The sequence below is a fragment of the Mesoplodon mirus genome (assembly GCF_964341445.2).
Source record: "Mesoplodon mirus genome assembly, chromosome: X".
In the NCBI taxonomy this organism is placed as follows: Eukaryota; Metazoa; Chordata; class Mammalia; order Artiodactyla; family Ziphiidae; genus Mesoplodon; species Mesoplodon mirus.
Window position 1 is genome coordinate 78,302,153 of NC_138981.1, and position 26,355 is coordinate 78,328,507.

Consider the following 26,355-nt stretch of genomic DNA (forward strand, 5'->3'; position numbering starts at 1 on the left):
CACAGTAGCTACTAAGTGGAGTTAAAACTGTAAGTATTTAAGATGACATATGTTGTAGTTCTGCCTTAAAAGAGCTTCAAGCTGAGCTGTCTCTACATTTTGTATCACTTACACAGTCCTGGAAGCAATTTTCAAGTCTTATTTTATTTTATTTTTCATGAAGACTTTATTTTCCCACTGTGCCAAAACAACATACTGCTGACAGCATCACTTCGTGAATATTCTGGTAATACAGTTATTTTATGATAAATTTTAGCAATAAAAGGGACCATTTTGGTGTCAATTCACAATTTAACAGTGACAGCAAAAGTTAGTGAATGTCTGCATGATGATGTCTGATAAGGTCACAGAGAAAAATACCATAAACTAAACATGGTTAATCAGTAAATTGATGTTCTCTGAGAAACTGGGCTTTAGAATGTCATCTTTCAATGCAAAAAAAATTTTCTAATTGAAATATAGTTGATGTACAATATTATGTTAGTTTCAGGTGTATTACATAGTGATTTGACATTTGCATACATTATGAAATGATTACCACCATGATAAGACTAGTAACCATCTGTAACCTTATAAAGTTATATCACAATATTATCGACCATATCCTTTATGATGTATATTACATCCGTGTGACATTAATTTTAAAACTGGAGGTTTCTACCTCTTAACCCCCTTCACCTTTTTCAACCACTTTCCTCCCCTCTGCCAGCCAACTTTTTGTTCTCTGAAGTCTGTTTTTGTTTTTTAGATTCTGCATATGAGATCATACAGTTGTTGTCTTTCTCTGTCTGATTTATTTAACTTAGCAAAATACCCTCTTGATTCATCCATGTTGTCACAAATGGCATGACCTCTTTTTTTAATGGCTGAGTAATATTCCATTATTATTTCATAATATTTGATGGACTCTTATTTGGCTTCTGTATCTTGGCTATTGTAAATAATGGTGCAATGAGCATTGGGATGTATATATCTTTCTGAAATAGTGTTTTAGTGTTTTTGTGCTGGATCATATAGCAGTTCTATTTTTAATTTTGTGAGGAAACTCCATACTGTCTTCCACAGTGGCTGTACCAATTACATTCCCACCAACAGTGCACAAGGGTTCCCTTTTCTGTACATCCTCACCAACACTCGTTATATGTTGTCTCTTAATGATAGCCATTCTGACAGGTGTGAGGTGGTATCTTATTGTGGTTTTGATTTGATGTTTCCTGATGATTAGTGATGTTGAGCATCTTTTCATGTGTCTTTTGACCATCTGTATGTCTTCTACGAAAAAATGTCTATTCTGTTCCTCTGTCCATTTTTTAATCAGGTTGTTTGTTTTCTTGACGTTGAGTTGTATGAGTTCTTTATGTATTTTTGATATTAACCCCTCATCAGTTATATCATTTGCAAATATATTCTGCCATTCTGTAGGTTGCCTTTTTTGTTTTGTTGACAGTTTCCTTTGTTATGCAAAAACTTTTGAGTTTGATGTAGTCCCATTTGTTTATTTTTGCTTTTGTTTCCCTTGCCTGAGGAAATAGACCCCCCAAAATATTGCTAAGACCTATGTCAAAGACCATGCTGCCAATGTTTTCTTCTAGGACTTTTATTGTTTCAGGTCTTACATTTAAGCCTTTAATCCATTTTCAGTTTATTTTTGTATATGGTGTGAAAAAGTAGCCCAGTTTGATTCTTTTACATGTAGCTGTCCAGTTTTCCCAACACCATTTATTGAAGAGAATTTTTCACATTGTATATTTTGGCCTCCTTCAATGTGAAAATTTTAAGTTCTGCTCACATATATATGAACAGTCTAGCTGTCTAGAAAAAAATGGTTTTCTACCATTAAAAAATAAACTATGTCACACATATTGTTAAATTTTAATTACCTCATTGGTTAAACTGCAGCACCACTAAAAATAAACGGTTATTCAACTGTTCACTGACATTTGTTTTCTAGAATTTATGCCTTGGTTTCTTCACCATGTTTTGAGGTTTGGAACCAAAATGTTGTCATAAATATACGCTAGGTTAAATATGAGTGTTTTTCTAGTTTGAGAGACCAAATTTTGTCTTTGAAAAAGAACTTGCCAAAGAGTGGTCTAGACTATGCCAGAAGTACTCTGCTAGCCCTGGATGGCTTTATCAAGTGTGAGAATTACCTGAAAATGGAACCTGACTACAATGTCAAAATGAATTTTCATTAGTGTTTGAGAGATAAAGTAAAATAACAGCATTAGATAATTTTCACTCAATATACCTTTCTGAGAGTTTTCAGATGCCTGTCTGAACCATCTTATCACTGTGACCTTGGAGTGATGACTTTTTGAGAATTAACTCCTCCGAGAAGGCAAAAATTTATAGAAGATTTCTCCAATTAAAAGGAGGGAAGCAAGGGGAATAAAATGTCACTAGCTATGTAAAGTGAAAGAGAGAGGGAGAGAGAGAGAGAGAGGGAGAGAGAGAAGCTCTACAGATTTTAGGTGTTCTAACATTCTCAAACATTCTGGTAAATTTAGAAAAAGGACTTGTTGCTCAGTTATTTAAAAGTTGGAATTTTGAAGAACAGAAATATTGGCAGATTTTATCTAGTATAGTTATTCTATAAATAGAAAATTGTTTTTGTTTTAAAAAATTAAGACTGTACACAGCACTCTGGGGTGAACTCAGAAAACACCTGAGTCATTAAACCTTAACATAAACCACTTCAATTGTGAATATTAAAACAGTAATATAATCACAATATAAGGAACAATGGAAAGTGTGGTTTTTAGTGATGGATACTTTTTGTGTGTGTCAAATAAAAGCAAATCTGGACTTAGAGATTTTATTCAGAATAGAGAGAAGGCTCTGACCTCAGTAATCTGCAAGGCCTTAAAATCTAACAGAAAAAAGTTGTTTCTTTTTTTTTAAGGTAAAAAGGGGTAAGCAGAGATAAGCGGAAACTTTTAAGAAGAAACTGGACAAGCCAGATAAGTGGCCAGTGGGGTCCACCAGGAAAAGTGTCTTGCTGTGGTCAGCTGATTCCCAAGAGACCCTGATAAAGGGGATGCGTTCCACATTTTTAGTGCTTGCTCATTACTTGGTGGCAAGCAGAGCTCAGGAGCCTGTAGGAAGGAGAGATTCCTGACTAAAGTTTGGTCAAGACAAAGTGTTGTAAGAAAAGGAGGGAGCCAAAGAATGGTCATATCCCAGGTTTCAGGCAAGTCCCTGGGGTGGGTTCCCAAGCGAAGGTCTTTGGCTTCATGCAGGAAAGAATTCAATAGCAAGTCAAAGTAGAGTGAAGGCCGATTTATTCAGGGAGATACACACTCCATAGATAGAATTTGAACCATCTCAGAAGGCAAGAGGGCCCTGGGGTATGGGTTGTTAGTTATTATAGGCTAGGTGATTTCATAGTCTAACAAGTGGGAGGATTATTCCAACTATTTGGGGAAAGGGGCAGAGATTTCCAGGAGTTGGGGCACCACCAACTTTTGGTCTTTTATTTTCGGCCTCTGAACTGTCATGCCTGTGGGTGTGTCATTTAGATGTTAATATATAACAATGAGGGTATAATGACTCTCAAGGTCTACTGGAAGTTGAATCTTCCACCGTCTTGGACCTAGTAGGCTCTAACCAGTTTTTGTAGTATCCTGTTTTTCTCAACAGCTGTGTCATTCTTTTAATTGTTGTGCCCTGCTCACTTCTCTCCGGTCTCAAAAGCAGAGTATAAGAAAGGGACAGCTGTGAGCACTTGGTCATTTTTTCCCACTACCATTCTATACCAAAGTAAACACAGTAAAATTAACTTACTAATATTGTGCTTACTCTGTTCCAAGCACTGTGTGTGTGTGTGTGTATACATATAAGTGCATATATGTATATATGTATACTTCTATATCTATATCTACATCTACATCTATATCTATATCTATATGTCTATACCTACTACATATTTAGTCCTATAAACTCATAGTTTAATCCTATGAACTCTTTTACAATTGAGAAAACCATGGTACAGAGAGCTTAAGTGCTTGTCTAAGATTACAGAGCTCACCAGTAGAAAAGCCATGAGTTGAACCCAGGCAATCTATCCAGAATAACTTTAAAAAATATATAAAAGAGAAAAACTTGAATCATAAAACAAATACTTCTTTTATATCAAAATAATTGTTTTATTGTATTTTAGTAATTACCCAGACTATATTTAATGTTTTAAGATGCTTCAGGAAGAATAATATTTTTTTAAAAAATTTACTTCTCTCAACTCTGATGATGCTACAGACCTATTATCAAGCCCTTTTCACTAGTCTATATGCATTCTATACCTAGCCTGATATAATATGGTTAACATATACCATGGAGATTAGGTCTGTCCTCTGACGCCCTTTATTTTTGGTTCATTGCGTTTATGAATTTAAAGGGTATTTGGAATATTAAATTCAAGAAGCTATAAACCTTAAATATATTAAGTGTCAGAATATTCATTAACTTTGGATTTACTGCAATTGTCTCCATAAAAAGTTGAATTAATCTTGAACTCTTGAACCTCACCTATTTAGGTATTTTTAGTATAAATTATAAAATATTACTTTTACATTCAGTTTAATTCAGAGTAAGTGAAAAATATAAGCTTCCTGCATTTGTAAAAAAATAGGGCCACATATTAACTTAGCTAAGAATGAAGTATCTAAATGAATGATTTATTGTCCTAAAGTCTCAAACATCAAAGGACCTAGAGTCTCAAACTTCAAAGGACCTATAATTTCTCAATGACTTCCTCAGCTATTTACATTTAAATTACTTCAGATACCTCACCAAACAAGACTAGTTTTAGATTCCAAATCAGAGGTTTAAGGTACAGAGATAGATAGACATGTTTTTCTACCTCTCTTTTAAAAGATTACATTTCACAGGGAAGCTAGTGGCATTCAAAGAGCAGAATAAAAGCAAATATCATACTCCATAGTTCATTCACTCTTTAGTATGGAATGGCTAAGAGTTAATTAAGGGGAAAATACATTTCAACACATAGCCACCTGTGATTGAATAGATTAATGATAACAATGTTTATTTTCAACTAAATAGATAAGTACAAGTTTTGAACCTGGTTAATATAAAACAAACATTTCTTGCTTAAACACAAACTGATTCCCTAAGTTAGTTCTAACCTAAATATTTCCACGTAGATTTTTTTAAAAAATCCCTCCCCTTTGGCTAAGCCTGAGTTTAAATTGCCCTCAGGGTTTGCACAAATGGCTATGCTTGTTAAAGAGTATCCTCACCAAAGTGCTAAACTGAAGTTGGCAGAAACAGAACTGACTGAGATTCTCAAAAGAGTATATTTCTTATTTCTTTATATTTGCCTGAGGTGAATTTACAAAGTGGCTTCTTTCAGACTAGGCTAGTTGGTAGCAGAAAGAATAACTATAGGAAAAAAAACAAATAAAAGTCATTGCCTGTTATTGGCCTCTCTTCTTCCAGACTCCTGTCATTTGTGTAACCATTTGCTCCAAGGCTACATGAAGAAGAGGGAGGCAATGAGAATGTTCAAAGGAACATATGTTAAAGTAACATTTTACTGGTGTCTCCAAGCTACTTCTTCCCTTATCCTATTCAACAATCCAGAAACTTTGGGAAGTTTCTTCAGCATAAATTGTCCAAACTGTATAATTTAGAAGTTTGAATATGGCACGGCATGTTGAGATATTTTTGAAAGGTTTTCTCTAAATGAAACTAATTCTAAGGTTACGTTCCTGAAGAGATGTATCCACAAGCCTTGGCTTTAATGAAGGATTATTTTCATACATACTTTTTGCAGCATGATAATCTAACAAATGCATGAAGCTAAATCTACAGTAATTGTGAATGTTATTTCTTCTATACTAACCAGTTTTCCTTATCAGGCATTCAATTGAATATTAGTAATGCTATGAGAAAGTTAAATCACATAAGAGCTCTAATTTAGCATTACCAACTACAAGCAAACCTATTTACATTTTTCCTACATATGTTCCTTAGATGTGATCTTCCAGGGACATTGTACTGCAGGTATACTGAGTCCTTTGGTAGTGTCTTAACAGCTTCTTATTTTGCTTTGGAATAGATTATTTAACTCAATGTGTAGTGACTGAAAATTTAGTTAGTGGCAAAAAAAAAGTGACAAATTTTAAAGGACATCTCTGGTTTGATCTTTGGATTCTCCTTCTATGCTTATTCAAGACGTCTGCTTGCACTGACATTCAATGTTAAAACTGTTAATGTAGTTATCACCACAAATAGATATCTGTTTTGTCTTACATGTTTGTTTTTGTTGATCTGTTTTGGATTTTGTTGATATTTGTTGCTTGGTTTGTTGATTCTATGGCCCTAACATGTACGTATGTGTATTCCCTGGATGTTATTTTCATGTGATTACAAGGACTCCATGATTTTGAACATTGTCTTCTCTTTTTAAGACCGTAACTTTATTATCCGCCTTGGGTTATCCTATCTTATGAACTTGAACTTTCCCTTCATTAGGTCCTGTAATTGCTCATCCCACTTTATGAAATTCCCTCCTGGTTACATTTCTCTCCCCATCTCATCATTACTATCCTTGGCTTTTCATTCTTGGCTTCTCACTCTGTTTATGGTGCCAATTTCCAACTGTAGTCCCCTCACAGATTGTATTCTCCACAGGTCACTGAACACTTTTTGGCAAAAAAAAAAAAAAAAAAAAAAAGAAAAAGAAATTACAAAATTGTACTCAAAATCTAGCTTACTACACATTCATAGTATTAAACTTCCGCTGTGGGTCTAGGTATTGTTCAGAAGTCTTTTTATGCTCCTTTCCATTAACTTTCTATCCTGGGCCTTGAATGACTATCCCAAACCTATTAAACCATCTTCAAATTCCTTTTACAATTTCCAATCCTGAATTACCAACAAATGACTTTAGGTCCTACTATCCTAAGATAGAGACCACCTTTGTAACCCCAATATATTTCTGAGTTCCTTTCTAGTATCTCATTTTTTCCCTTTCAGTTATTGAAATATCTAGCTTTTTAGTCTCTTTATAGATGCCACTTCCATTTTTCCTTTAAATATACATAAATGTCACTTGTCAGGGAAAATAAATATGAAATAACCACCCCCCAAGTAGACTATATCCTCTTCAGCCATTGCTGTAATTCACTACTAAATTGAGGGAATCATCTCTCTATTAGCTGCATTTTCTCACTACATATTCCCTGCTATAATTTGTTATTTTTACTTCCAATTAAAATATAACCCTTTCATCATTTGTCCAAGACTTTCTGCTTACTAGCTCCAGAATTTCTGTTACATTTGACATTTTAAATACTGCTCCTCTCCCAGTATTTCTGGAAACCTTTCTTCCATAAAGCCTTCTGTGATCTGTCCATCCATTTCTACCCATAAATATAATGTTCACAACTGGATTGTGAGTTCATGTTAATCAAGTACATATTTCTTCTGTATTCTTTCAATTCCTAGTGTAGAGAGGAAAACTTTTCCCTTTTTCCCTTCTAGGTTCTCTGGCTGGTCTATTAATTAAATTGACATAAGATAGATTAACAGGAGAAAAACAAATTTAAGTTTGTACATATGAGAGCTCATAAAAATATGATGCTCAAAGAAGTAACCAAAGCCGGCAACTTTTATATCTTTTAGATAAAGAAACAATACATTTGTAAAGAATTGACAAGACAAAGGGATTTGGGCTTAGGGTAGTAAAATTAGTAAAGAAGTAACAAGGTTTTTGTATACAACTTTCTCGGCCCTGAATTCCCTGTCTTTGGTGATGAGGATCTCTAACTTTCTCCTTGTACAGGGAGGATACCTTTCACATTGGAGATTTATTTCCTGTTTTTAGCGGGGCAAAGGAGGGTCTGAATGTTCTTCTTGCACTTGCTATTTCTTAAGTTACTTTAATTCCAAATAATCAATACACTGAAGTAGTGTATCTTGGGGTGACCTGCCCTGAACCTCATCATTAGGACCTATCATATTTCACTTTTTATAGACATTTAGTGTATTTGTCTTATTTTAAATTTCCATATTTTGATAAGAGTTTAACAGAACTGACTTAATCCAAAGGAAGCTGATTTCAAATTTTCCAGAATAAAATGTGAAGTATTCTACTAATATAGTAGCAAATGCTTGATTATACAGGGATTTAAACATCTTCTTTTTAGGGTCCTCTGACTTCATGTAAAACAGAAAGAAATATGTGGCACAAATGGTAAACTACTCCTTAGCCCTAATTCAGGCAGTTGTAATCCTGTTCTTTAGTGTGCATAGAAGTATCTTGGGAAAATCAATGCTGAGAGGTGTCTTCTTTGTAAAACTCTGATGCTCTGAAATTTTTTTCAAGTATTTTTCTGTAAGGTCCCAGGTGACTGAACTGTCCAATTTGGACTCTTTATTTCTTTTACAATGTTATTTTTCTTTGCTCCTATGCCAAAAAAGTGGACGGGGTGTGGCTATATGATCACATTGCGTCCTTTTCTCATCTCTTACTGAAAAACTCTAAACCTCCCTTCAAAATGTTCTAAGCCTTCCTACCTACCATTGTCTCACCTTGCAGCATCAAAATTCACCCATTATATCTCTGAGAAGCAGATGTTTTCACTCTGTGTGGCATAGTATTGAGGACGGTCTGAAATAAAATCATATATATTCATTTCAGCTGTATGCCCTTTTCTGAATGTATGGGAAACAATAGACAGTGATATATTAAGTAAAATAAGTCAAGGTTATAAAAGGTTTCAAAATATATTTTATTCAAAGCAGTAGAAAAGAAGAAAGCAATTTCAAGGTTTATCTGAATAGCACTGTTATGTGTATTAAATACACTATTCCCAGGTCGTTAGCTTTACAATAGTGTTAGGTGTAGTTACAGATTCAGCCTTTCGCATATGTACTCTTTCCATTTTCACAGATTGGGCAGTTTTCCATTCCTTTTTTTTCTAGCAACTGTTAAAAGTCCTTGCTTCTGTTCATTCAATGCCATCTGAGTCAGTACATAATTTAGAAGCCTTGTCTGCTACTGTCTATGACTATCTCAACAACTGATACATTGAAATTGATACTCCAAACTATAGAGCTCAGATTAGGATTTCTACCTCTGATCTCAACCAAACAACTGAAACAATTATAATTCTATTCTAAACTTAGATTTTCATATCAGAAACAGTGACATAGCTGTCCTCACTGCTGAATTCATGACACCTTTGAAATGTAAAATTCCTCTATTTTAGGATAAAAAAGATTAATTTTGCTTTTACCTTCCTTTGGTTTAACAGCTTTATTGGATATATAATTCATGTAATTAAAGTTTAAGTGGTTTTTTTTGTTTGTTTTTGTTTTTTACTTTACTTTCCTATTTATTTATTTATTTATTCTTTTAATTGAAGTATACGATATTGTGTTTGTTTCAGGTGTATCACCTTCTTAATTCATATCTTTTGATTTCTGAAAGTAACTCAGAGAGGAAACTTTCTTAGGCAATTTATTGGGTAATGTTTTCTAATTAATAATGTTTGTCAATATCATTGCTATAGAGATAATGGCTGACCACTCTCTTTTGGACTACTAGACAAATCATGTTTATTTCATTAAATCATATGCTTTTCTCCGTGGCTGAGCTGAGGTTTAGTTATTCTATGATCTATTGCTTTCTTGCCACCAGCAGGGGATAGATTCTTCTGCAGTTTCTACTGAATATATGTCATCTTCACATGTGTTATACCATGTTCTTTTGCAATGATGCCAATTTTTCATAGTTTTCTAATATTCATAATTTTGTAAACTTTATAATAATAAGATATGTAGACTTTTCATTGAGTCTTTCAATCATCTAAAATTCCTTTATTATCTTATCTTAAATATTTATTGTATGTGTTATGTCCCTTAGGCAGTATGGTTTGAGGACTAGAACAAGCACACAGTAATGATGAATGGTATAAGTAGATTAGACCCATGGAGGTGGACGAAGTTTGACAATGCATGAGAGTACTGATTCAAATATTTTGTCTTTTTCTATGACAAAATATCTGGATATAAGAGTGCAGTATAAGTCCTCGGTAATAGTGACTTAGAGTCACCTCTTTTTTTACCAAGCAACATTTATATTGGAAGATTAAGAAGTTTTCTTCTGAACACACATTTCTTCAGTAGAGTTAGCAATGGTTGCTGAATCAGATATTGAGACATTTATAAATAAGAATTGAGATTTTAAAGTCTCATATCTTATGTTGATTAGGTTAGATACATTATCTTTTGCATACTTCCTCGTATTCCTTTACTTCTCACATATTTGCCCCTCATGCATTTAATTTTTAAAGTAGGCAAGTATCTTACTTAACTCCGAGGGGACTCACAGGGAAGCCTCTGAGAATTAATCATCAGTTGTTATTTTACCAAAAAATTATGAATATGTTAGTCAATTTCCTAGCCCATTTATTGAGGATCCCTGTGAAACTAGTCTTCCTCATTTCGTTGAGTTATTTCTTAATTGCTTAAAAGAAGTTTATAGGATTAACTTTTATGCCTTAGAGACACTAAAGCATAAATTTTTATAGTCTAATGTTGAGATATAAAGAATTAATAATTCAAGATGTCTTATAAGTTCCTTTAGTCTATGCCTAACACACTATTTGAAACCTAGTAAATATTTAATGAAAGTTTGTCCTCTGTTTAACAAACATATATGGAATGCCTCCTATGTATCAGACTCTGTACTTGGTAATGAAAATATCTAAAGGAATGAGATAGTTTGTTTGACCTCAAGGATCCCCTTGTATAATAAGGAAAATAGATATGTAAACCAAAAATTCAACCTTATATAACAAGCTTAGTTTACTATAATAACCTATTTAGAATATTTTTCTTGAATAAAAATAAATTCCACTCACTTGTACTTAGGTTTTCCATCAGGCTTACTCATTTAGAGGTAAGAGCTTCCATAAATTCACTAACCTTTCTTTAAAATATAATGGCTTCTTGTTTATGTTTTTGAGCACCTATATTTTGGTCTCTTTTTAGCTTATATCAGATACATATGCCAGTGTATTTTTATTCTGTTTAAATTTCTTACCCCTCCCCATTATATTTGCTTCCTCTTGGCCTACAGTATTTATCAGATACCCTTTAACAGCTTGTATTATTATTTATGAATGAGAGCTAATGTTATCCAAATATACTTTAAACATTGATTTAAGAGTTGGGTTTTCTCTTGAAGTGCATAATGCTTCAGTGTATCTCTCTACTAACATGACAGATTATACTCTTTATTTTCTTGAAAGCAAGATGTGTAGTGGAGCAAATCTCAAATACTGACCTTCAGTCTTTTCCATAGTAAGCAATTGTGAATGCAGTGCTGTAAATCTCTAGCATTAAAGAACTGTCTCTGAGATCTGTTTCATATTCTGTAATAAAGGTGATTGCTGGGAATTGTTTGCCGTGTAACTCCGGAACAGGCTGTGTATCATTTTTATTGATGAGAAGGTACCATTTCTGTAAAGCCTATGTAAAGTTGTCTGGGTGTTAAATTGATTTAAAACATTATGCTTTGGATTAGCCATAAAAATTGCAGTGAGTATTGCAAAACAGGAAATCCCATTACAAGAATGAGCAACGAAGCCACCTGCAGCAGGAAAAAAAAAATCACACTTCATGGCAGAAACCAATGCATTGAACCTTGGTAAACAGAAGTTGCTAGTGGGTAAGGTTTTTGGCTTTTGTTGGGCTTTGTGAAACAAGTAGATAGCAAATGCTCAATTAGTCCATTTGCTTCTCCCAATGTCCTTATGATTTTCAGTCAGCTAATGTGGCTCACTGCACAGTGATTCTTGAGTAGGGAGGGAGTTTTTCTAGTGCTTCTCTACTCTGACTGCGTGTTAGAATCACGTAGGGACTTTTGAAAACTGGCAGTGTCCATTTTGCATTCCAAGCAATTACATCAACATCTCTGGGGTGGGACCCAGGCATTGGTAGTTTCTTAAGCTCCCTACATGTTTCAAATACATAGCCAACTTTGAGAGCTACTTTATTCAATTCTTACTGCCTTTATTTTAGATTTAGCAAATTTTATTTGTTTCTGTGGCAAATCCTTTATATAAAATCCTAAGTTTCGTTGAGGAAAAAAATTGGATTGATCGGTCTTTTCATGAATGTTATTAAAATTGTGTCCTAATTTTATTGATGTAAAATATAGTTTGTATGCCAATATAGGACCAGTACCCACAGAAAAGGCAAGTAATGACCAGTAACATATTTGCCAATGAGGTTAATCAACCCTACTGAATATATGCATGTGTGATTGTAACGATATAAAACCTTCCAAAAAGGCAGCTTGTGCTTTCAATAGGTTTATTCAATCCCTGGTTAATAGAGCCAAGCTAGAGTGCTTTCCCAATCTTACAAGTTAGTAATGTTTAAAAGATGCTATGATGATTATAGCATACTAGATTTCAAGTCTACGTACTGAGTAAGGATAGTAACGTGCCCATTTATTTATGTTGATCCAAATAACAACCACAATATGTATAATTTCCCATATTTTGTTGTTATTGAATGAAGTATTGAAATAGTATTGCTTCTTGACACTCGCCCAAGCCAAGGTAACAGTATATTAAACATACTCATTTGAAATCTATAAACACGTAATAACTGAATAAACTTTCCATTCTTTCTGTGATTATACTGTAGCACTGCTGGATAAACAAAAGCTTTGTCAAACAGGAAAGATTGCAGGAAAATGATCAGGGTAGTAGGTAGCCGACTAAAAGTGGAGCTCAAATGAATTCTGAGGGTGAATTAAAGACAATGGTAACAAATAAAGTATGTAAGAACTAGATGGCAACAGAACATAGGGCACACATGAAATACAGTTCTGTAAACTGATGATATATGAGTACTCTTTGACCTATTTACAAAATGTGCAAAAAAACAAGTTTATATTGCTCTTATTAAAGAGTGTGAATTGTGAAGCTTTGATCTTTCACTCTGCACCCATTATTCAAATGGTTGTTATCAAGAAATCTGTTTAAATATGAATGGCACCCCACAAATCCTTGACTTATTCTTGGCAGTGTTTTGGAGGATTAGAGAATTTTCTTAGATATAGAATCTTGTAAAATAAGTGTCATTATCTGCCTAGCATATACTATTCAATGTATAAAACTTGTTTATGTGACACATAACAATATTTCTGAGAGATGTATTCACTGTGCATTGAGTTGTTACAACACTCTATTATTAATACTTTTTCTAGCAGAGAATATTACTGTTATTTCAGGATCTCTGTTGATATTTTAATATAAAACATCAGAAATTCAGCCTCACTGGGACACTTTATACCAAGCACTAACCATATTTAAGTTAATATTTAGTGAAAGTCTTCCTCATCAACACTATCAAGAGAAAGCAAACAATGTAATTTTCTTTTAAATTCTATGTGCTTTTGGTTAAGTTATTTTATCATATGCTTTCACTATAGATAAGAATATTCTCAATAGATGGAATCTATAGTGTCATAGGCATAACATCCTATCATTGCTTTCTAATTCCATGCTGCTACCATCACTATTTGGAATTACCTTGCCTTGTTTTGTTTAAAATGCGTGACAACTTTTGTTAAGAAAATATATGCCCTTACACTAAGCATTCATTGAAATTTGAGGAGTTATGGCTTAAGACATTAGAAGTTTGGAAAGAAAGAATATTATTCAGATCTGAATATTATTCAACTCCAACTTTAATTTTCTCCTTTGAAGGTGTGTAACTTGAAAAGGACTATGCAACTTTTCAAGTGGGGATCTTAATTATACTGAGAAAGTGTTCAAGAGTAGATTCAGCATTTTCTCACATCAAAAACACAATTCAGACATTGGCCATTGAAAAACTGTCACAGGGCTTCCCTGGTGGCGCAGTGGTTGAGAGTCCGCCTGCCGATGCAGGGGACATGGGTTCATGCCCCAGTCCGGGAAGATCCCACATGCCACGGAATGGCTGGGCCCGTGGGCCATGGCTGCTGAGCCTGCGCGTCCGGAGCCTGTGCTCCGTAACAGGAGAGGCCACAACAGTGAGAGGCCTGCGTACCGCAAAACAAACAAACAAACAAACAAAAAACTGTCACAACTTAGTTCATTGAACTCCTTTTAGGACACAAGTTAACACATATTTCCTCAAGTCAAGAGGAAGGAAACTCATGTGTATAGAATAATTTATTAGTTGGGAATTATTAACCCATTGGGAATGCTCCATCTTAAGGTATTATTGATCTATCTTAAGTTATGTTTTACTCTATTAAAACAAGTGTTGTTCTTTTCCTAAGAAGTCTTTTTTCCTAAGTAGAAAAATCAGCTTATGACAATACACAAAATTTCTGGTTAGAATTCAATGTATTGGATTTCCTAGCTTTTTACTTTAGGATATATATATATTTATATAAGTTATTTCATGTCAAACAAAGTGGCAATAAAAGACATTGAAATGATTTATAGTAATTGAACAGAAATAAAATAATTTCTAAAAGCATACCGAATTCCCAAATTTAGATGACTTACCATGGTCAGCTGTGACTTTAGATACTATAGTTATAGATGTATATATACATACTGGTTTTGAGACTAATAATAGCCTAGATTTTCACATTTGTCTGCTAGAAAGTATCTAAACTAAAAGCAGACATGATTTGAATGTAATTATGACATTTTGAAATGACAATTTAATAGTGAATGAAAAAGATAAGCTTGTAATTATTGAAAGTAATATCCATTTACATATTACAGTGAAAACATTTTCAATGCAAGTTTAAAGACACAATTCATCTCAGTCTTTGGTCTATGGCCATATCTATACTCATAGGTAGTTTGACCATTTTTATTATTGGAGTGGCTTATATTGTGAATATCCTGGGTTGGAAATCAGAAAATCCAAAATCTGTTAATTATATGATTTCCTATTTAACCATATCTTAAACTGAATTAGTTGAAGGACTTTTTCAGTTATTCAGTAACTTTAATTTTCTCTTTTTGCTTCTGATAATTCTCTTCATTAGACTAACTTTTCATAATGGCACTTTCTTATCTTTTCATTCTTTTTCCTTAAGGCTTATGCTTATATCATATCAAAATATTTTTTCTAGAAAGTGGAAAAATTGTCTAGTAATTGTGATGTTAATTTTGGAAACATGTCAATAACCAAACTATATGGAAAAAAAAGTTGTTCATTATTTGATCAGGTCACTTTTTACCCACACATTTCATATCATGTAAATACAAGTCACTTTTACTTATTCCTTCTTAATTAGAAGTCTCAAGTTAATTAATGGATAATCTTTTCATAATTCTATATATACCATGTTTTGACTAAATCGAAAGTACAATGATATTAAAGAATTTGAAGTCACGTTTCAATAAATTAAAGAAAGAATATGAAACTTGAATATAGACTTCCAATTGTCTTGATTTCTAGTAGAATACTAGAATTTAATAATTGGAAGCATCTTTAGATAGAATAAAACCCAATAATTTTATTTCACACATGGGTAAACTAAGGCCCAAAGGATTAAGTAACCTTCTCAAAATCATATGTCTTAGTAGAAGAGTCAGGAATAAAGCCTAAGCCTTCAGAATTCCAGCCCAGTGTTTATTTACTATGACTTGCTGAACAAAGATAAGTTAAACATAGAGTAAAGATATAATAACTAGTTTATTATCCCTTTCTTCAACTCTAAAAGGCAGGTGAGTAATAACAAAGATAATTAACTTATCCCATCATTCTCAAAGCTGATGTGCGCCATGATAAATATAGCATTGCAAAGTAATTTTTACTTGGCAATACATTACTTGGTACATGTATTAGTTGGCATATATTTGGTAATATATGGATGGCTATTGCTCGGCTTATTTTTCACATTTTTAATTATTCAAAATATTGAAATTTCAACTTAATTCACTGCAGATCTGATAGATTTAAGATACTAAATAAAAAGCCATTTTTACCTTTCACTCAAGAATTTTTTCTTATACTTTATTTTCCAGTTCTGTATCTTTCACATATTTAGTTAAATTCTAAGAAAATTTTGCTCCAAATTAAGTGATTATAAATATGCAGTGATATAGAACTAAATAAAGACTAGGTAGAAAATGGGAAAACAAATGGGTTACTTTGAACAAACAATCCTTTGAGATATAAAGCTATTTAATCTAATAGATTTTTAAGAATTCTGACATTATAGTGAAAAGTAGCTCTTTATTTACTGGATCTAGTATCAAATGTGGAAAAAAAACTTGAGATCTTATCTAATATTACTGCTAAAAATAAATCTATGAGATAGGAAGAATAAAAATTGTTTACAGCAAATGAACCAAGGAACTGACAAAAATATATATTAAAGTTCCTAATGAGTTCCCTCTGTAGTATTGTAAGCATGAGCATCTGTTTTTTAACAAACTGAATTTTAAGTATCAATGTTGGTGATGGATGAGGGCCATTTGTGTCCTGAGCTCATTCGACTAAACTGACTAGAAGATGATGTACCAACAAAGCTTGCTTCTCAATGTCTTACTGGATTTTTCTATTGGCCGTACCACTGTTTATCTCCATAACAACGGAACCTCCTTTCCATTTCTGAATCAAGGATTACTTACATAAGGTCAAGCACTTGAATCTCTTACATATATTTCTGAATCAAGGATTGTTTACATACGATCAAGTATCTGTATTTCAATCTACCCAACTTTAATTTGTGCGTGTTTCCATATACACATTGTGGAAAAATAATTGGTGGTTAAAAAATAAAAGCAAACTTAAGCAGTGACAGTAAAAGTTGCAAAGTTGGATCTGGCAAGATGATTAAAAAAAGTAAATAGTCAATTTGAAACAAAAAATATATCAATATGATTGAGTGATATACAATTTATAGGGAAAATTAACATCTATTAATCTTAAATGTCTGAAATTATGAGGCATAGAATTATAATCTCTGTTTATTGGGTTTTCTGACTCTGTTGTCACATGGCTTTTCCTTCAAACAGCAAGAGTCCAAATTAAGAACATGTGAATTATGGATATTGACCTATCCCATATTTTTAACTCATCTGGACCCTGTATCATGGCCTTATAGTCTTCTTAGACTAAACTGGTAGCAGGTAATAATGAGCCTGCTAAATGATATGTCTAAAATACATATTATCATGTATGCTAAGGGGACTCAAATTCATTCATACATTTAACAAACATTTATGGAAGTCCCACTGTATGGCAGGAACTGAACTAGTTGTTAGGTTGTGACATTTACATTCAGATATATAGACTTTAGTCAAGTTATTTAAAATTATTGGACCTGAATTTCTCTGAGAAGAAAGAAGAAGAAAGGGAAGAGTTAGAGGAGGACAATGAGAAAGAAGTGGGAACACCAGGGGAGGGAAGAGAAGAAGGAAAACAAGGAGAAGAAGGAGGGTAAAGGGAAGTGGGAGAATACCAGCAGTTCTACAATCATGTTTATGGAGTTGTCATTCCATTCCATGGGAGCTTTCCAGCAAATGATTGCCTGAAAAATATCTAAATAGATTATTAAGTTTAAATTTTATTTTAGCTCTTGAAGTTGAAATTTGATAGTGCTCATATTCAAAAATGAATAAAAATTATAAAATTCAGAGTCTGTTAAGCTTCACATATTTAATGTCCTACAAAAATAATATCCCAGTTCAATTTTTGGAAAAAGTATAGAATTTTAATGTCATGGAATTTCATAATAATGACTGAAAGAGGACATGACTCAGTAGTACAGTTGACCTTTGAACACACAATCCTCATTGCAGATGAGTTGAAAATATGGTATAGTTATTAGGTCACTATCCATAATTCACTTGTTCTTAATTGAACTTAACTGAACTGTGCGGGACCAATTACATGGAGATTATTTTCAATAAACACATACTACAGTACTACACGATCTGTGGTTGGTTGAATCTGAGGATTTGGAACCTCGGATACAGAGGCCTGAGTGTAAAATTATACATGGATTTTTATATTAGTTCCACTATTTCTAATGGGAAGGCATGGGTAGACTGTTAAGAGATTTTTTCATTATTGGAAAATTATGAGTACTATTTTCTGTAATGCTGAAATTGTGAATCTATTGTGCAACATTGAAAAAGACACATAAAATCAATCAGTCTCTTGATATTAGGAAAAGCAGACCAAAATTTATAAAAAATATTTATCTCTCTATCTATAGGTCTACCATTGCCCAAATTTGTGGAGCACATACCATATGCCAGGATGTGTGTGAAGCTGGCATTTGAAGACTCAGTATGACACTAGAGTCAGATCTCTTGAGCTAAAAATTAAACTAAATAAGACAATCTATATCCCCAGCTCACTACACGATAATTCCGATTGGGATTAATTGTTTTAGCAACACCTATGGCAATTCTTACCTCCATATAAAAGCAGGTATTTAAAACTGAATAGATTAACCAAGTTATGCTGCATTCGGAGGTATGGGAGACAATTATTAATTCTCTTGCCCCTGTTCTCCCTAATGACAAGAAAAACTATGTAAACAAGGATTTCTTTACCATTTTTTACTGCAATTGTCTACCTTTATTATTGTTACTTTCATCCCCTAACCATGAGTGGACAGTGCTGCAGCATGATTAAAGCAGAATGCACTGAACTTCAGATTAATACCTTTTCCCAGTCAGAAATGAAGATTTTCTTTTAGTCCAGTTTTCATGTCATGGCCAACATTGATGAGGCAGTGATTTAATATGATTTTATTTCATTTTGTTTTTGCTGTTTACAACTATGTTTAGGTTTCTGATGCCTGATTTTCTTCCCACATGATTCCATTCTTAGTTCCACAAATCACCTTTTCTAATACAAAGATGTTGGCCCTTTTCATGATCTGATGAACAGTTTTGCACATATGCCCATATAAAATTCTATATCATCATGTAATATAACCAGTGGTTCTAAGCATATTTATTTCATTAATTCACCTCTCATTAGTTATACAGCTTCATATAAATTATTTTATTTGAGGTATATATTTTGGACTCTTTAGATTATTTTTTTTCCTTTTACATGAAGTGGAGTATGGAATGATGGAAGATATGTTTCTTTTATTTTAGTGTATTTTCTATTTTAAAAATAAATATTATACAGTGTTCATCAACTGATTTAAAATGTCTCATTTTAGGCAAGTTACCTTTTTTATTAGTTGACTAAATTACCCATGTTTCTTTTAGTGGATTCAAATTTTCAGACTTTCTCTCCAAGCACAAACTGACTGAAATTATCATTTTAAACAGATTCTTGTAGTTAACTTTTTCCTAATAAAATTCAAATTAAGACATGTGAATTCTATTTAGAGTTCTATCAATAGTCAACATATTGGTAACATAAATCAATCTATTTATGTAAATTTAGTGACCAATATAAAATGTTCTTGTTATCTTTTACTATACTTGGGAGAAAGTTAGATTAGTACTAATCATTATAATGGCTCATATTTATTCCTGCTAGCTCTAAGGTTGTGCTTCTTTTTTTATTTTTTTAAATTTATTTATTTATTATTTATTTTTGGTTGCATTGAGTCTTTGTTGTTCTGCATGGGCTTCTCATTGCAGTGGCTTCTCTTGTTGTGGAGCACGGGCTCTAGGTGCATGGGCTTCAGTAGTTGTGGCACATGGGCTCAGTAGTTGTGGCACATGGGCTTAGTTGCTCCACGGCATGTGGGATCTTCCCAGACCAGGGCTCGAACCCGTGTCCCCTGCACTGGCAGGTGGGTTCTTAACCACTGTGCCACCAGGGAAGCCTCAAGGTTGTGCTTCTTGATTATATTTTTAGAAAGAAATAAAAGTCAAAGCTGCATGTATGGAATAGAATATGTGTAAGACTGAATCAAATTATTAGACATTGTAAATTACTATGTGCTTTTTAAGCAATTATAATTTAACACAAAAAGAAAAAGTTATGCTGATACCTGCTATAAATTTTATTCTCTTACACCTCCCCAGAATAAAAAACATTGAACAACAGTATCTTCATCCACCATGAATGTCCATGATTTAGGATAATTCTAAGAATGTGAGAAAGTGATATTACTTAGTCTTTTCTTGCTAGGTAACTGCCAGCAAACACAGGATAAGAAAAATTTTTGCTGAGAAGTAGGACCACTTTTTTCAGAAGCTCTGAAGGAAGCTAAAATTGTTTGTGCACAAGAATATTTCTGCTGCCTAAAAAATACAGTTTATTTTTATGTTTGAGCAGGATCTATTCTAATGAAATGTAGAGATTTTATTTGGAGGATAATCTGGTGTCAACTCTCAATGGCTTTTTGCATGAATTTGTGTAAAAACAAGCTGGAACTCTGGGGTTTAGTGCATAAAATACTGTATTTTCACGTCTGGGACTGAATTTCAAATTTAATCTGAAGGACTTGATGAGATATGCCAAACTGCCTGAAAACAATTTGGGTAGCTAGTGAACTGTGGTATGTGGAGGCCCATAGACACTAAAGGCACTTTTCTTTGCTTTTTTCCCTCTGCTTTCTCACTCCAAATAACTGCATATTGCATACAAGCAACCTATACTGATATTGCAAGGAAGACACAAGCACCGATTTTTTTACTGTGATGAAAGATGACATTTATTCAGTGCCTCGTTGTTTTATTATTATTATTATTATTAGGATATCAGTATGTAACGAGATGCAGATATACTAGTAAAGTCTATGGTACTGGTCCCACATCATTATAGAGTATGGATTTTCTGATAGCATATTTTAAGAAAAGCAGTAAGTCAATCTATGTATGTAATAATGTATCTTTATGCTTTAAGTTTGAGTTTTGTCAGAGAACTAAAATTGAAAACAAGGAAATATATTGACCTAAATTGTGTATTTTTCTATTCATATATGTGGAATATTTATTAGAAAAAAAGTTTTTGTATTTTTTTTCAAAACTGTTCTACCATATCTCGGTGGTTTCTTCTTTGCTTCCATTAACGAGTTTATTAAAAAATTCTTCATTGTGGTGCACAAAAGTATTCAAGCATTCTCAGAAGATTCAGAATTAGCCCTTAATTGAGGGGTACTGATGGTTAGCCAAAAGTCCACTTGACATTTTGAAAAATAGAGTGGAATGTTAGGCTTTGTTTCTCTTAATGCTTTAAATGCAATTCAAAAAGTAAAAGAATACATAAATAAATAATAAAGGAAAAGCAAATGGATATAGTGACAATGGACTCCTTAAAAGAGGACAGTTATCTCATTCTAAATGAAATGGGCGTCTGTACTTTCAAATTGATGCTTACACAAATGTATGTTCTCTTAAATGATCTTACTAGTTTCCAATTCTGTAGATTCTCCATTAGAGAATTTAGTTCCCTTCTTATTGCTATTTAAAGATTTCAAAAAGAAAAAGCAACTACTGAAAATCTGAAAATATAACAAAAAGGGGGTTATAATCTACAGATATTGGTTCCCTTCTAAAGATCTCACATCTACAAACATGAAATCATATTAAGTGATCAAATAAGGTCATTTTCAAGGTAGTAAAATGAAGATAATAATCATACTTACTTCACTGAGTTGTTGTAAGGAGTAACTAAGTGTATATTAAATAACTTTAGTATCTAAACTGCATATTGCATACAAGCAATATTAATCTTAACCACGCCTGGTATATAGAAGCACTATGCAAACTTTAGCCATTATCATTATTATTAGTGGTAATGTTAGCATGATAAAATGCACTGTATTTACATGACTTTAAAACAACGGGTACCAAACTAGTAGCTTGTTTTTGTAATTGAGTATCAGTAAAAAATAGAATGTGAAAATACTGATTCTGTCTTACCTGTCCCAATATATATCCCTTTCAGTTTCCATCATCTGCATTCTCTGTCTCTCTAATGTCCTCATTCAATCATCCAGCAGCACAGATAATTGTGTTGTATGTCCCAAATGATCTAACACTATTTGGACAATATGCTGGATTGTAAAATTGTTCTCCCTGCCACCCCCCTTTCTTTAAATTTTCCTACATCAACATGTTCTTACCCAATATCTTGTTTCTTCAGGGTTTATTTTCTACACAGTAAACAGACAGCTAGCTAATTCTACTAAAATAAGTCTGTGCTATTGGATTTAAAGTATTACTGCTCTTAGAATTGCACTTTCCTTTTTGACAGGGTGATTGCAAAGTCAAAAATTAATGGCTACTTTTGGGAATTTTAGCTCTGTTATGAGAGTTCTGGGATAGTAGTCAGCGGGCTCTTATCCTACCTTATGAAAGGATCTGCTTAGTCACTGGGAGATAGTGAAGTCGCTAGAAATTTTGAGTTAGTTATTTTTCTAAAGCTGTATAGATAAATCCCAGACTTAAAAAGTATTTATTTTTACCAGTAATCAAGGAAGGCTGTCATTTTTTGCACATGCCATGGTATTTACACTGGTTAAATTTTATTGTCAGGGTAGAAAAATAAAAATCATAGGAAATACATTAAACAGCTCTTTGGTTTATTTTTTTAAGTTGATCTTTTTTAAATCTTAATATGATTCTTTCAAAAGCATATACTAGGTTTTGTATTATCCCAGGAAACAATTCCAGTCAGCATTTCAAAATGTTTTTAATAGAGTATCATGAATATGAACATATTTTCTTAATTTGATAAACTATCAGTTGATCAATATTTCTATAATGTAAAAGAGAAATTAATGGATGCTATATTGAAAGGTAACCACTCTGCATTTGATCCCACTATAATTTCTATTTATTTAAGAACTTTGAATCATCAACTAAAACACTGAAAATATTTCTTTTAATTTAGACTATATGTATTTTGTCTTTTAGGGAATTTAGTACTAAAATATCAAATAGAGTTACCACTTAATCTTAACTTGGTTCAATTTTTATAGGTGTTCCTTATCTACTGCATAACTCAGATCTAGTTACTGAAATTCTTTCAAAGTGTATTACTGTGTTTTGGGTTTTTTTCTGTTTTTTGTTTGTTTGTTTGTTTGTTTTCCCTTCTACCCGGCAACAGACCCGAGTCCTCCCTCGCCATCAACCACCGCCGCTGTTTTTTAATTTACATAATTAAAATTTATATTAAAATACAAATTGTTACTATTACATCTATATTATTAATGATTACAGTGAAGCTTTTATCTGGATTTCAGTCTATATACTTAAAATCACATATGGAATCATATATTTGCTATCTTCTCAATGAACACAGTATGTGACACCAAAGTGAAATGTCTATTAAAGTTGTTTAAAAGTGTTTATTAAAGTTTTTGGAAATCAGGCTCTGTTTTTCCAAGTCGGTATAACAAGGGCTGAAACATAGCTTCTGAAGCATTAGGAAGTTAAAAACTGCATTTTCATGTTTTAAATTACAGCCCGATTTATTTCAGCTTTCACTTATAAATAAGTACTTATGTACTAATGAATATGAACAAATATACTTAAAATGGAAAATGTAAATCTTATTTTAATAGATTTTAGCGAATTAAGAGATGAGTACTATTGAGTGAGAACAAAAAGGAAAATAAATTTGTGAGGATGATCACATATAGATAAATACCATATCGTTATGACAAGGTCAGATATTTAAATTCAGCTAAAAAATACACCTATGTTTTACACTCTGTAGACTCGGTAATTGGAGGGATAATCTAGTGAAAGATCATAATTTAATACACAGAAGCCAATATACTTTTTTTAAATTTTTCTTTTAACTAATTAATATATAATTCTTTATATGAAAATTTCATAGAACTATCATCTCATCTAATAAAGATTTCCTAGGGAAGTTTATCATTAATTTAAGCTTTCTTAAATCATAGTTTGTTTTAACATATTTTTAAAGGAATTGAGTCATAGTCAAGAATCTGAAACACATTAGTCTAAAACACTTCTTTGATATAAGGGTAGTAGCAGCAATGACAGATGACATTTAAAATTGTCATTAAATAAAGCTGCAGTTTTGATTATTTTTCTTTAACAGTTATAGTTTGATTATGATCAATGCAAGTGTTCTCATTTGTTTGACATCTAATAAAATCATTAATGAATCAAATTAGTGAGTGTTAATTACACCTTCATAGTTCATTTACCTTCAATTTGCAATACATATATTAGAGATGATAAGGTATAAAATATGCTAAATTTTACAAGCTATCACAATCCAGTGGTTATTTCTTCCACTGTAGTTGGAAAGAGGTTAGAATTAGTATACCACTTCCACAGATTCACTCGGTGGTTAAAATGCATTGTGAAAGCTATTCAAGGAAATAACCAAGGAAGAATAGTTGACTTCTAACATCTGTCTCCACAAGCAGACGCTTTAACCTTAATTCAGATTCCACTACCTAAATAACACATCAGATCATTTTAGTCATAATAAAGATACTTTCAGTGATTTTATGGAAAGCATATCAATGTGTTGACTTGTGGAGAAATTGAATTTGTTCTCCGTAAAAGCAAAAACTCAAGTGCTTTGAGGAAATTGCCCTCCTATGTTGTCATGTTTGTCTGAAATAAGTTTAATATTTTACAATGACTAACCAGTGGCATAACTAAGTGTGCAAATGCTTTCAAAAGAAATAAATCTGATCGAAGTCATTGGGCCTACTTTATCAGTCACATTATTGTATACTGCAAAGTTATTGTATAGCGGTTACATTTGCATAGTGGTAAGAACAACGTACCACCATGTATTTATTACTTATATGATTTATACTTTTAGAGTCTCAAAGTAATTTACATAGAGGATGTAATTAGTGGATGAAAGATGAACTGAGAAAGAAATTTTGGTTTGTTTAGAGATACTGGTATAACATTGTCTTTCCAAGCATTTTTGCTTATGGAATCACTAATAAGTCTGTGTGTGTGTGTTTAGGGTGGAGATATATATATATCCTGTGTCCTAGATACATGTTTGGTAGCTTTAAATAATTAACAATAATTTCTGAAAAAATTGGAATGCTCCTTTTTGTTGAAATCACAGAAGATTCAACCTCTTACAATATTAAGAGAACTCACAGATGGATACACCACATTTGTAACTTTTAAGGTTCAATAAAATATAACACACATATGCTCTAACCCAATTCCAACTTTTTAAAGCCTACGCATCCAACCAATACAGGATAAAAGTGGTTATGCAATCTTAAGCTAGCAAAACGAACTATCTAATTACTCCATGTTGCTTAAAATATAGGAAAGATAATTAGTTTTTAGTTTTGTTGTGAGTTTCCTCCTTTTGAAAAAAATCCATAAACTATTATTAAAATTATATGCTTCACTTTTATTTTTCATCTTTGGAAATGAATCAAATAGTAGTTTTTGTACCTGAATGCGCAGAGGTGGAAAAATCCTATCTTGAACAAAAACATCAGAGCCATGATTTATGATTTTGTAAATACGTCTAAATCATAACCTTGTCTACTGTGTGGCATGATGAAAATGTAAATTGCTGAAAATAGTATATATGAGACTTTACAGAATATTAATAACACTTCTTTTCAGGCAACAAAAGATAGCTTTCTAAGTAAAAAACAGTGTGGAACTCAGATGAATTTAGCCTTCTTTCCTGAATCCATATTCAACTCTTTGAAATGACAGTTACACTGCACCATCTATTTCTGTGAATAGGACAGAGTTTGAAAAATAGAAAGACCTGAAGTCATGCATTCAACTGAGCTATCCCTTGGCTATTGAAGGATACAGCTGTGGTTGTCTGCTCTTTGCCTCTGCTGTTTTAGACTGACTCCTTACATCAGGGAGTGAGGATTTTGTACAGTAAAGTTACTGTTTTTTTAATCAGAGTGAGGGAGAAAGGAGTTCAGCTTCGTTAAACTTAATAGTTATCAAATATTATATATCATCTTTTGATGATCATTTTTAAAGCATTACAATACAATATAGAGTAGTTGACACTAAAAACATAGCAAATATCATTTAAAACTTTTCCTAATAATCCAGAAGGTCCATATGAATTTCACCAATTGAGAGGAATCATGAATGCCAATCATCCCTCTACTTGGTAAAATGGATAAATTGTGGTTAATAGAGATCTGAAGCAGACAAAATTGTAGGCAAGCAGAGTTTACTATAAATTTCATCCAGAAGTGTTGACAAATGTCTCTTCCTTAGACCTATTTTTCAGTTCTAAGAGAAAAGAACATAGCAACGCTTCATCATGGAAAATGATTGTGGTATTTTAGAGTCATACAAAGCCCAACGGTGGAAAGTATCTTTTTTTTTTCCTCACTTTCCCGACTTGAAATCCAGGGAAGGGATTAGAAAAGGGGGATGGTAGAGACGGGGTTGTTGAATGGATGAATGGAAA

The 26,355-nt window shown here is 32.7% G+C and overlaps 1 protein-coding gene across 8 annotated transcripts in view; it reads left to right on the forward strand.

Annotated features, from left to right (window-relative positions):
- PCDH11X (protocadherin 11 X-linked) overlaps positions 1–26,355 on the forward strand; it is a gene marked incomplete at both ends in the record, with an annotated part of 677,500 nt that overhangs the window by 358,825 nt on the left and 292,320 nt on the right. The gene's annotated exons all lie outside the window — the stretch shown is intronic.